Genomic DNA, 9,058 nt, shown 5'->3' with positions numbered 1-9,058 from the left:
ATCTGAAATTTGGCCTTCTAGTGTAATCGCACCTACGGATTTTTGACCGCAGGTGCGAGCTGGCAGAAGCGAACCTTCCATCGCAGATTCGCCCGGGCGTGGCTGGGCAAAAGTCCGCAGGTGCGGAAACCTGCACGCACCCCGCGCGTCCGCAGAAGCAGACACAATAATCGCAGAAGCGGAGGTCAGTGCAGGTGCGCATTTTTCCTCCGCAGATGTGAGGCCTCGTCTGGCAGCCCCTTTTCGCAGATGCGAGATTTTCTCGCAAATGCGAGGCCAGGCACCGCAGGTGCGGAAATGCCTGGGAAGTGTATAAATCGAAGAGTCCGATATTATTTTCATATTTTGGTCGTTTTGAGCTCGGTTAAGGCGAAATGTTGGGCGATTTTCACGGAAAAAATTGGGGTAAGTGTTCCTTATCCTATATTGATTATATTTCATGATTCCATACTCATTTACATCATGAATCCGTGAATTTATGGAAGAAAAAATAGATTTTTATAAAATCTTTCAAAAACGAAAAATTTAGATTTGAAGGTCCATTTGACATCGGAATTGGATAATTTTTGTATGGTTGAACTCGCTTCGGATTTCGCGAGTTTTTTCGGGATTTGAGACGTGGGTCCCGCTATCGAATATTTTAATAAATTTCGGATTTTTATCCGAAAAATTAGTAAATTCATATGGAATTAATTCCTATGATTCGTATTGAGTATATTGAATTATTTATGAATAGATTTGAAGCTTTTGGAGACAAATTTAAAAGGAAAAGCCGTGGTCGAGTAATTGATTGGATTTTGCAAAGCGAGATAAGTGGCGTGGTTAACCTTGACTTGAGGGAATAGAACCCTTAAACTATTTGTTATGTGAAATGCATGTGAACGACGTATAGGCGAGGTGACGAGTGTCTATACGTCGTCAAATTAATTGTTTGCATAATTAATTTAAAAAATCATAAATCGTTTTAAATCACGAATTAATTATTATTATAATTATTTCTCTCCTATTCTTTGTCAAATATTAATTCTTGAATTCCTGCATTAATTGTTACATGCTATTTGAATTATGTGTCTTAATTGTTATTTGACATTTAGCATATTAAATATTAAACTACCTATTTTCTCCCTGATTTCTATAATAATTTGCTATTTGTCATTGTTTGTTTCATAATTAAATTATAATTATTGTATGCTTGTTGTCTTATAATTTTATATTAATTGTTGCATTTATTGGAAAAACTTCTTCTATAAGAATTGGTAAATGGATATATTGGAGGATCGAGTTGCACGCCGCAACAAAATTGATTGAAATGAATATATTGGGGGATCGGGTTGCACGCCGTAACAGACTTATTAAAAAGTCCATATTGGAGGATCGGGTTGCACGCCACAACAGACTTATTAAAAGTCAATATTTGGGGGATCAAATTGCACGCCGCAATAGACTTATTTAAAAGTCAATATTGGGGGATCGGGTTGCACGCTGCAACAAACTTATTTAAAAGTTTATATATACTTGATTGAAATAAATATATGACAGACTTGATTTAAAGGAATATATTGGGAGAGCGGGTTGCACGCTGCAACAGCATTGAATGTGAATATATTATGAGAGCGGGTTGCACGCTGCAACAGAATTGATGGAAATGATAATTGGTTACGACTGCTGAATTGGCTTCAATTATTATAAATGAGTTACCTGATTTATTTATATTATTTGTTGTTGTTACTAATATTGCGTACAGGTTAATGTAAGTGAACCGCCTTAGCCTCGTCACTACTTCCACTACAAGAAATATGACATATGACGACATTTTATAAATGTCGTATTAAGCCACATAAATGTCACAAAATCGTTTTCCAACATTTATTTTATATTTAGTTCAAGTGTCGTAAATTTTAATGTCAGAAATTTTCCGACATTTATTTTAATGTCGGTAAAAGATTTACGACATTTAGTTTACAGACTCTTATAAAAAGGTCGCTTTAAAACTTGTGACATTTCACATAATGTCGGCAAATTAAATACGGGTTTTCAACTTATTTCGTTTACGACATTTAGAAGTGTCGGAAAATTCTTGAGTTATTAGTGACACTTGTACAACACATCTTGCTAATATAATAATTAATCATTGACATTTGCACATACTTTGAGAGGACAATTACAATAAATATAAAGCTGAAATTATATTTTGCTATAATGAAGTATAACCTTCAAATTTCTAATTAAATACCTATAAGTATCATTCAACATAGACAATTTGAACTGTAGTAAATAGAAGTTGTCTATAATTAATTACAAGAATGTATTTATGAATAGCTGTACATCATTACAATTAAATAATATTAAATCAAACTATTCGGATGGATTTGAGCAAACTATAACAAATTCTGCAACAACAGATTTCTTCACTTCCTCAACTCTTTCTTTCACTTTTTTGTGCTACATTCCGTCAGTTCCAATTCCCTTGTGCATCCGCCCATTCGATACTCTATTGAATTGAGACAACAAGGTTCTCTGAGGTAGTTAACCTATATTTTCATAAAATGGGAAATAACTACACAGGTCATTGAAAGTAAAAATAAGATTGCATAATCTACATGCAAGAATAATTTAATAAAATGAATTTATACAGTGCAGCTATTTTTACGAGTATCCTTATCCTTATAAGACAACCAATTGAAGTATTGTTATCTGCCATCAAAGAAAAAATGCCTTAGTAAAAAACACATAACTTTAATAAAGAAAGATGTTGTTTGGCCATCAAATATACAAGGACATTACCATAAGTTGCCACACTGTGGACTTTCTCACTGCAACTCCATATCACACACACAAAGGCCAGTAGATTTGTGCAACCTCATTCTTCACCAAATCAACCAGCATAGCCATCAGTATATTTCAACCTAGTAAATTCTAAACACGTTCGACTGATTGCATAATTTTCGTAGGGACGAAATAATTACAGGGTAAATAGAACCCTATATTTAGACAAGTTAATAGCACGCTTATTATTATGGCATTTCTCCTTCGAAAGCCAAGAGTTAACTACCATACTATACTAACTAAACAGGCCCTTAGTATATAAAGCTAATGATACATATGGATGTGAAAATTACTTACAAGCATTCTCCTGCCACACAGGATAATATTTTCATTCACATCTAATGACTGCTTACTAGGATCATGCAACTAAGTATTTTGTTAAGTGTACAAGAAACAAATACCTGGTGACTGAAAACCAGCACACATCTAAGTTGCTGACCTGCAGACAATTGAATCAGACAAGAATTGAGGAAATTTAATTAATTTTGTTCATATTTGGAAATGAATAAACAATAGGGAAGGTCATAGTGTTTAAGATGCTTATCGGGCATTTTGTCAAACAGTTGTAAGGCATAATTTGTGAATGTGATATCAACATTACTTTATTTTGTAATAACACCCCCCCCCCCCACAGCTTCCATTCAAACAAACCTATCTCCATATCACCAACCCAAAACAAAATCACAACATAGATTAGGCTTCAAAAACTCAAACTCTCAATTCTTCTGCTGCGAATACATAGGGAACCAGAAAATGCAATAAATAAACATGATTGAATTCCTCCGAGAAATCAAAATACTCACCAGAAAGAAGGAACAATTCGAATCCGATCGATCAATCAAGAAAGAAAAATCCTAACCTGGAGTTATTCTTATGCGCAGTAGATGAAGAGAAGGAAATAGAGAATGAAGCAAGAAGAGAGTACATATTCGTACTGCTATTACTGAAGATTCTTGATATTCACGGTTGGGGTGGAGGAATTCGGACGGGATAGAGAAATGGAGTGTGGGGGTGGGGGGGTGATGAACTTGAATTGTTCTGAGAGGAGGTCGCAGAGTAGGGTTTCTTTTAGATATTTGAGAGGGAAATTTGGGAGGGATGTTACAAAAAAAATTCCCTTCTTTCTTTTTTAAATTACTAGTAGTAAATTTTTGATATTTGCCATACATGTCAATAATGAATGTCGTTTTATTCTTAATCACGTGACATTTAGATCAAATGTCACTATATTTTCCATCATTTTTTATCAAATGTCAATTTTTTGCCACATTTTTTTACCAAATGTCAAGAAATAAACTTTTTTCCGACATTTATTATACATATCACTAATTAAATGTCGTCGTAGCTCATCTTTCTTGTAGTGTTCGTCGAGTTTAGGCTCAGCACTTACCAGTACATGGGGTCGGTTGTACTGATACTACACTCTGCACTTCTTGTGCATATTTCGGAGTTGGTCCCAGCGGCGTACCATAGATTTGCTCGGATTTCAGCTACTCAGAGGAGACTTGGGGTATAACTGCACGGCGTTCGCAGTTCTGAAGTCCCCGTCTACTTTACTTTAGCTGTGTGTTTGTTTCCAGACAGCTTTATTTTATTCAGACCTTTATTTGTATTATTTTAAAAGTTCGTGCACTTGTGACACCAATTCTGGGATGGTATTTAGACACCGTTATTTTTATGGATTATTCACTATATTTCAGACTTTAGTTCCGCAATTGTTCTTTGTTATTAATAACTTTAAAAATTATTTTAATAATAAATAATATTATTCTAACGTTAGCTTGCCTAACAAGTGAAATGTTAGGCGTCATCACGGTCCGAATATGAAAATTTCGAGTCGTGACAAGAACCCTTGTAGTGGAGGTTCCCATTTTATGTACAAGGGCAGCCTCTATTTTTTTGTAGTGTGTTGCGTTCCTAGGAAATAAAATTCTGTGGCGTGGTTGAGGATTACTGAAAAGTTATACAGTGTGTATGTTTTTTCAAAAAACAATTTATTCCTAGTAGTCCAGAAATGCCACATTGTAAAAGGATTAGCTGTGTGTGCAGGTATATGGTCGAAATAGCGTAGTGGATTATTAATAAGTTGTCGCATCCAAGATTTGGTTGTGATGTGTATTGAGGCATGTGCTTGGAGATAAGGAATCATTTGCATCATGTGCCAGCATTGAGTCGCATTTGGACAGGTTATGAAGAGGTGGTGTAGGGTTTCTACTTTTGTGTGGCAAAAGGCACAGTAGGGTTCGGAGGAAATGCCTAGAGAATATAGATACTGGTGAATAGGAATTTTGCCATGACTGCATAGCCAGAGGAAAGTTTTAATTTTTGGAGGTATTTTTAATTTCCAAATCCATTTGTGCCGACTATTGGGGGAGTGGTGTTGATTAGTTAGTTGTTGGTAGCACGAGCGTACAGTGAAGCATCTGTTTGGAGTAATTTTATCAAAGTTGACATGGTGTCTAGGGAGATATAATTGGGCCATTTTATGCTGCGTAGAAGGAGGAAGATCAAAGGATAGATTGGAGAGGGATATAGTGCTCAAGTTAATATAAGAGGCTACTGCGGCATCCTGTTCTATATATGGTAATGGGCCTTGTATTTGATTTCTCATAATACCTAAGCCCCTTCATTTCGCGTTTTAGTTACTACGACCCATCGTATTAAATGCAACTTTTTCCTATGTGGTGTAGTCCCCCAAAGAAAATTCCTTTTATATTTTTCTAGTTGTTTGATAATATGAGCTGGAATAGGTAGGAGCTGCATGACATGGTTCGGGATTGAATTGAGTGTGGATTTGATTAGTGTGGTTCTACCTGCCAAAGTGAGTGTCTTTGTTTTCCAGCATGCTAACCTGTTTTTGAAATTGTCGATGATGAATTGATAGTCCCGTTTGGTGGGTTGCTTTGTTAAGATTGAGAACCCCAAGTATTTGCCAAAAGAGTGACCTTGTGGGATGTTTAAAAAGGTTAGTACAAAGTCTCTATCCTGTTGGGAGCAATTGTTGGAGAAGAAAACACATGATTTGGTGTAATTTATTTTTTGACCAGAGAAAGTGTTGAAGTGGTTTATGTGATCTATAATGCAGTGACAACTTGTTTTATCAATTTTGGAGGCCAAGATGATGTCATCTGCAAAGAATAAATGAAAAATTGGTGGCTCCTGTTTGTGTAAAATAATAGGTTTCCAAGTGTTATAATCCACCGCTGTATTGATGCTTCTGGAAAGCATTTCCATGAATTGGATAAATAGATAAGGTGATAGTGGGTCTCTCTAGCGTATACCCCTAGTTGGAGTGAAGAAAGGAGTAGGTGTACCGTTGAGGAGTATTGATATTGTGGACGTTGTAACACACGACATTATTAGATCAATTAACGGCCCGGAGAAATTAAAATGTGTAAGGGTTAGTCTTATGAAATCCCATTCTAATCTATCAAACGCTTTTTTCTAAATCTATTTTTAAAAGCATATTCGAGCCTTTAGCTTTGGAGGTTTTGAAACGATGAAGTATTTCTTGAAACATTATGGCATTATCCGAAGCACGTCTATTTTTTCGGAAAGCAGATTATGACGGATGAATTAACTTGTCCAGGAACGGCTTGATGCGATTGACTATGATTTTGGTAATTAATTTATAGATAGTGTTACAAAGGGTTATTGGGTCTTTGGTATAAGACATAGAAATGTCTTATTTATAGCGGTGAGGATGGAGTTTATATTGAAAATGTGTTTACAAAATTCAGTCACAGAGGATCCAATTTGAGGCCAAAATTTTAGGAAAAATATCGGGTGTAAACCATCTGGGCCTGGAGATTTTAAAGGCCCAAATGAGTGAATTGCCTTCATTATTTTTGTGTCACTTAATGGACTCATTAATAAAGAGACGTCTGTATCAGATAATGAGTTGTGGGTGGACGAGTGGAAAAAATATTGGGAAGAATTTTTGGAAGTTGTGAAAATAGTTAATAATCTAAGTTTTGATGAATGCCAAATCAAAAATCCATTCATCATTATTGTTTTTTAGAGCAGTGATTCTATTCCTTCGCCGTCTTTTAAGAGTTGTTAGATGGAAGAATTTGGTGTTTGCATCACCGTCGTTAAGCCAAGAAATACGTGATTTAAGCCTTCAGAATTCTTCCTCTAATTTTAGAAGGTTGTTATAGTTATAAATAAGTTCCTTTTCTAAATTTTGGAGAAAAATACTAGTTGGATAGTGCATGGAAACTTGGATACCTGTTAAACATGCTAGTAAATATTTCTTTTGGTGAAAAATGTTACTAAAAGAATTGTGATTCCAATCTGAGACTTCCAATTGAAAGGATTCGATCGCATCTAATAAATTAAGGCTATCGAGGCAATTAGTAGAAACAATGTGAGCAAAGTCAAGGTGTGATAGCCGCATAGTTTCGAAACGAAACACTGTATTAGGAGGTTTCACAAAACGTGTTAGAGAGAGGAGGAGGGGACAGAGATCTGAGTGTGTGCGTGGAAGGTCTTTTACTTGGCTTCAGGAAAGGTAGTTAACCATTCATATAATTGGCAACCATGCGGTGTAATCTTTTGAGAATGATTTCGCTATGTCGTCATTTGTTTGTCCAGGTATAACGACTGCCTCTAAAGCCTAGATCAACTAGTTGGCAATAGTTAAAGCATTTGAGCATTAAGTCAGAACGTGTATTATTTAAGCTATTCCCGCCACATTTTTCTGAAGCTGTTAGAATATCGTTAAAATCACTTCCTACCAACCAAGGCCCTGAGTGATTTTGAGCTATTTGTTTTAAATTTTTCGAAAGTAATTTCCTATTATGTAAATAGGGGCTAGCATAAATTTTCAAAAATAAAAAATTATAAGGTTGTTTGTGTACCTGCACCATGCAGTGAATTTCCTGGGTATTAATTGCAAGCTCATGTACTGTGACTAAGTGGTCAATCCAAAGCACAACTATTCCACCAACATGGCCTTCCGCAGGCACTTCGGAGAGGTGTGTGAAACCAAAGTCGTCTCGAAGAATAGTATTGTCTACCATGTGTGTTTCGAGAAGTGTGACTAAAGAAGGTTTATAGTAATTTAGCATGGAACAAAAATTTCTCCTAAAGTTTGGTGATTGCGCACCCCTACAATTCCAGATGATGAAATTCATGGATCTATTGGCTGAGGTTGGAGGAAGTTGGTGATTCTCCTGAACTTTCTGGTTGTGGGGGTGTCCATTGTCCTGAAAAAGTTGGTGTTTCAATGTAGGCGTGATTACTATCGCATATTTGCCTGCTTCTGGGTTCTGAGGAGGACGAACATTTATTAAGCAGTGCGTCAGCTCTAGAGGGTAGTTAAGAATGAGCTGTTTTGCGTATTGTTCTTTGAGGATGGAGATACGGCATCTTCCTAGCCAAATGGGCTATATCCTTGTTTCTCTCATCTCCTCTATGACTGCCGCTATTTCTGGATTTGTGAGAGTTTCTTGTGCATTGGGAGTTGGTGGGTTGTTGCTCAGTGAGCTCGACGACAGAGTGAGTGGTTCGAAAGGACTCATTGGTGACATTGGTAGTGATTGCGCATGCATGAATAGTTGTTGGTGAATCCATGGAATGGGTGATTGGTTTAGGGGGTAAAAATGAAGTTCCGAGTAATTTTGAGGAGTTTGGATGTTGGATAACTCTAGGGTATGGCCCAGTATTGTGGATGGAGGTGGTGATGTGGGTGTGTCCCCCAATGGGTTGCTTGGGACATCTCCTATTGGTATTGTCCATAGAGCTCCATGACCAGCCGCATTCCCTTCGTGACTATCTGAGCCATGTCTAACGGTTTTTGAATTTTGATGATAACTTCTTGGTTGTTGATCATCATGGTGAAGGTTAGCATATGGTATTAGAGACCCAGTTCTAGCCATGACTGAGGTGTGTTGTACGGGTTCGGAATTTGGGAGGTGTATGTGATGGGGTAGGTTTGTGGAGGAGGAATAATGTGTTGCATGTTGTGGGAAAGGAGGTTGTGGAGGTTTAGTGGTCTGTAAGGGAGATAAGATTGGCGTTGATGGTGCATTCGTCTGGTGAAGTACAAGTGAGGCTCTCCATTTGAAGGATTTGGAGAGGGAGAAGTAGGGGGTGTGTGAGACACGGGGAATGATTGCTTCTGAAGGTGAAGGATAATTTGGAGTGACAACAATGGTGGAATCGGGCGGTGACTCAATACATGTGGATAAAAGTTAGGTTATTCGGCTTTTTACGTGGGCCTATAGGT

The 9,058-nt window shown here is 36.9% G+C and overlaps 1 long non-coding RNA gene across 2 annotated transcripts; it reads right to left on the bottom strand.

Annotated features, from left to right (window-relative positions):
- Positions 1-2,288: 2,288 nt before the first annotated feature.
- LOC107819744 (uncharacterized) lies at positions 2,289-3,837 on the bottom strand. 2 transcript variants are annotated; one of them, XR_012702127.1, is made up of 2 exons: positions 3,630-3,837; positions 2,289-3,265 (listed from the first exon to the last, which is right to left on the bottom strand). It is a non-coding gene; the product is annotated as an uncharacterized LOC107819744 (long non-coding RNA). The 2 variants fall into 2 exon arrangements; XR_012702129.1 differs by having other exon boundaries at positions 3,686-3,837.
- Between the last annotated feature and the right edge of the window lie 5,221 nt (positions 3,838-9,058).

This window comes from Nicotiana tabacum, chromosome 2 (assembly GCF_000715075.1).
Source record: "Nicotiana tabacum cultivar K326 chromosome 2, ASM71507v2, whole genome shotgun sequence".
Lineage (NCBI taxonomy): Eukaryota > Viridiplantae > Streptophyta > Magnoliopsida > Solanales > Solanaceae > Nicotiana > Nicotiana tabacum.
This window is presented reverse-complemented; position numbering and strand designations above follow the sequence as displayed.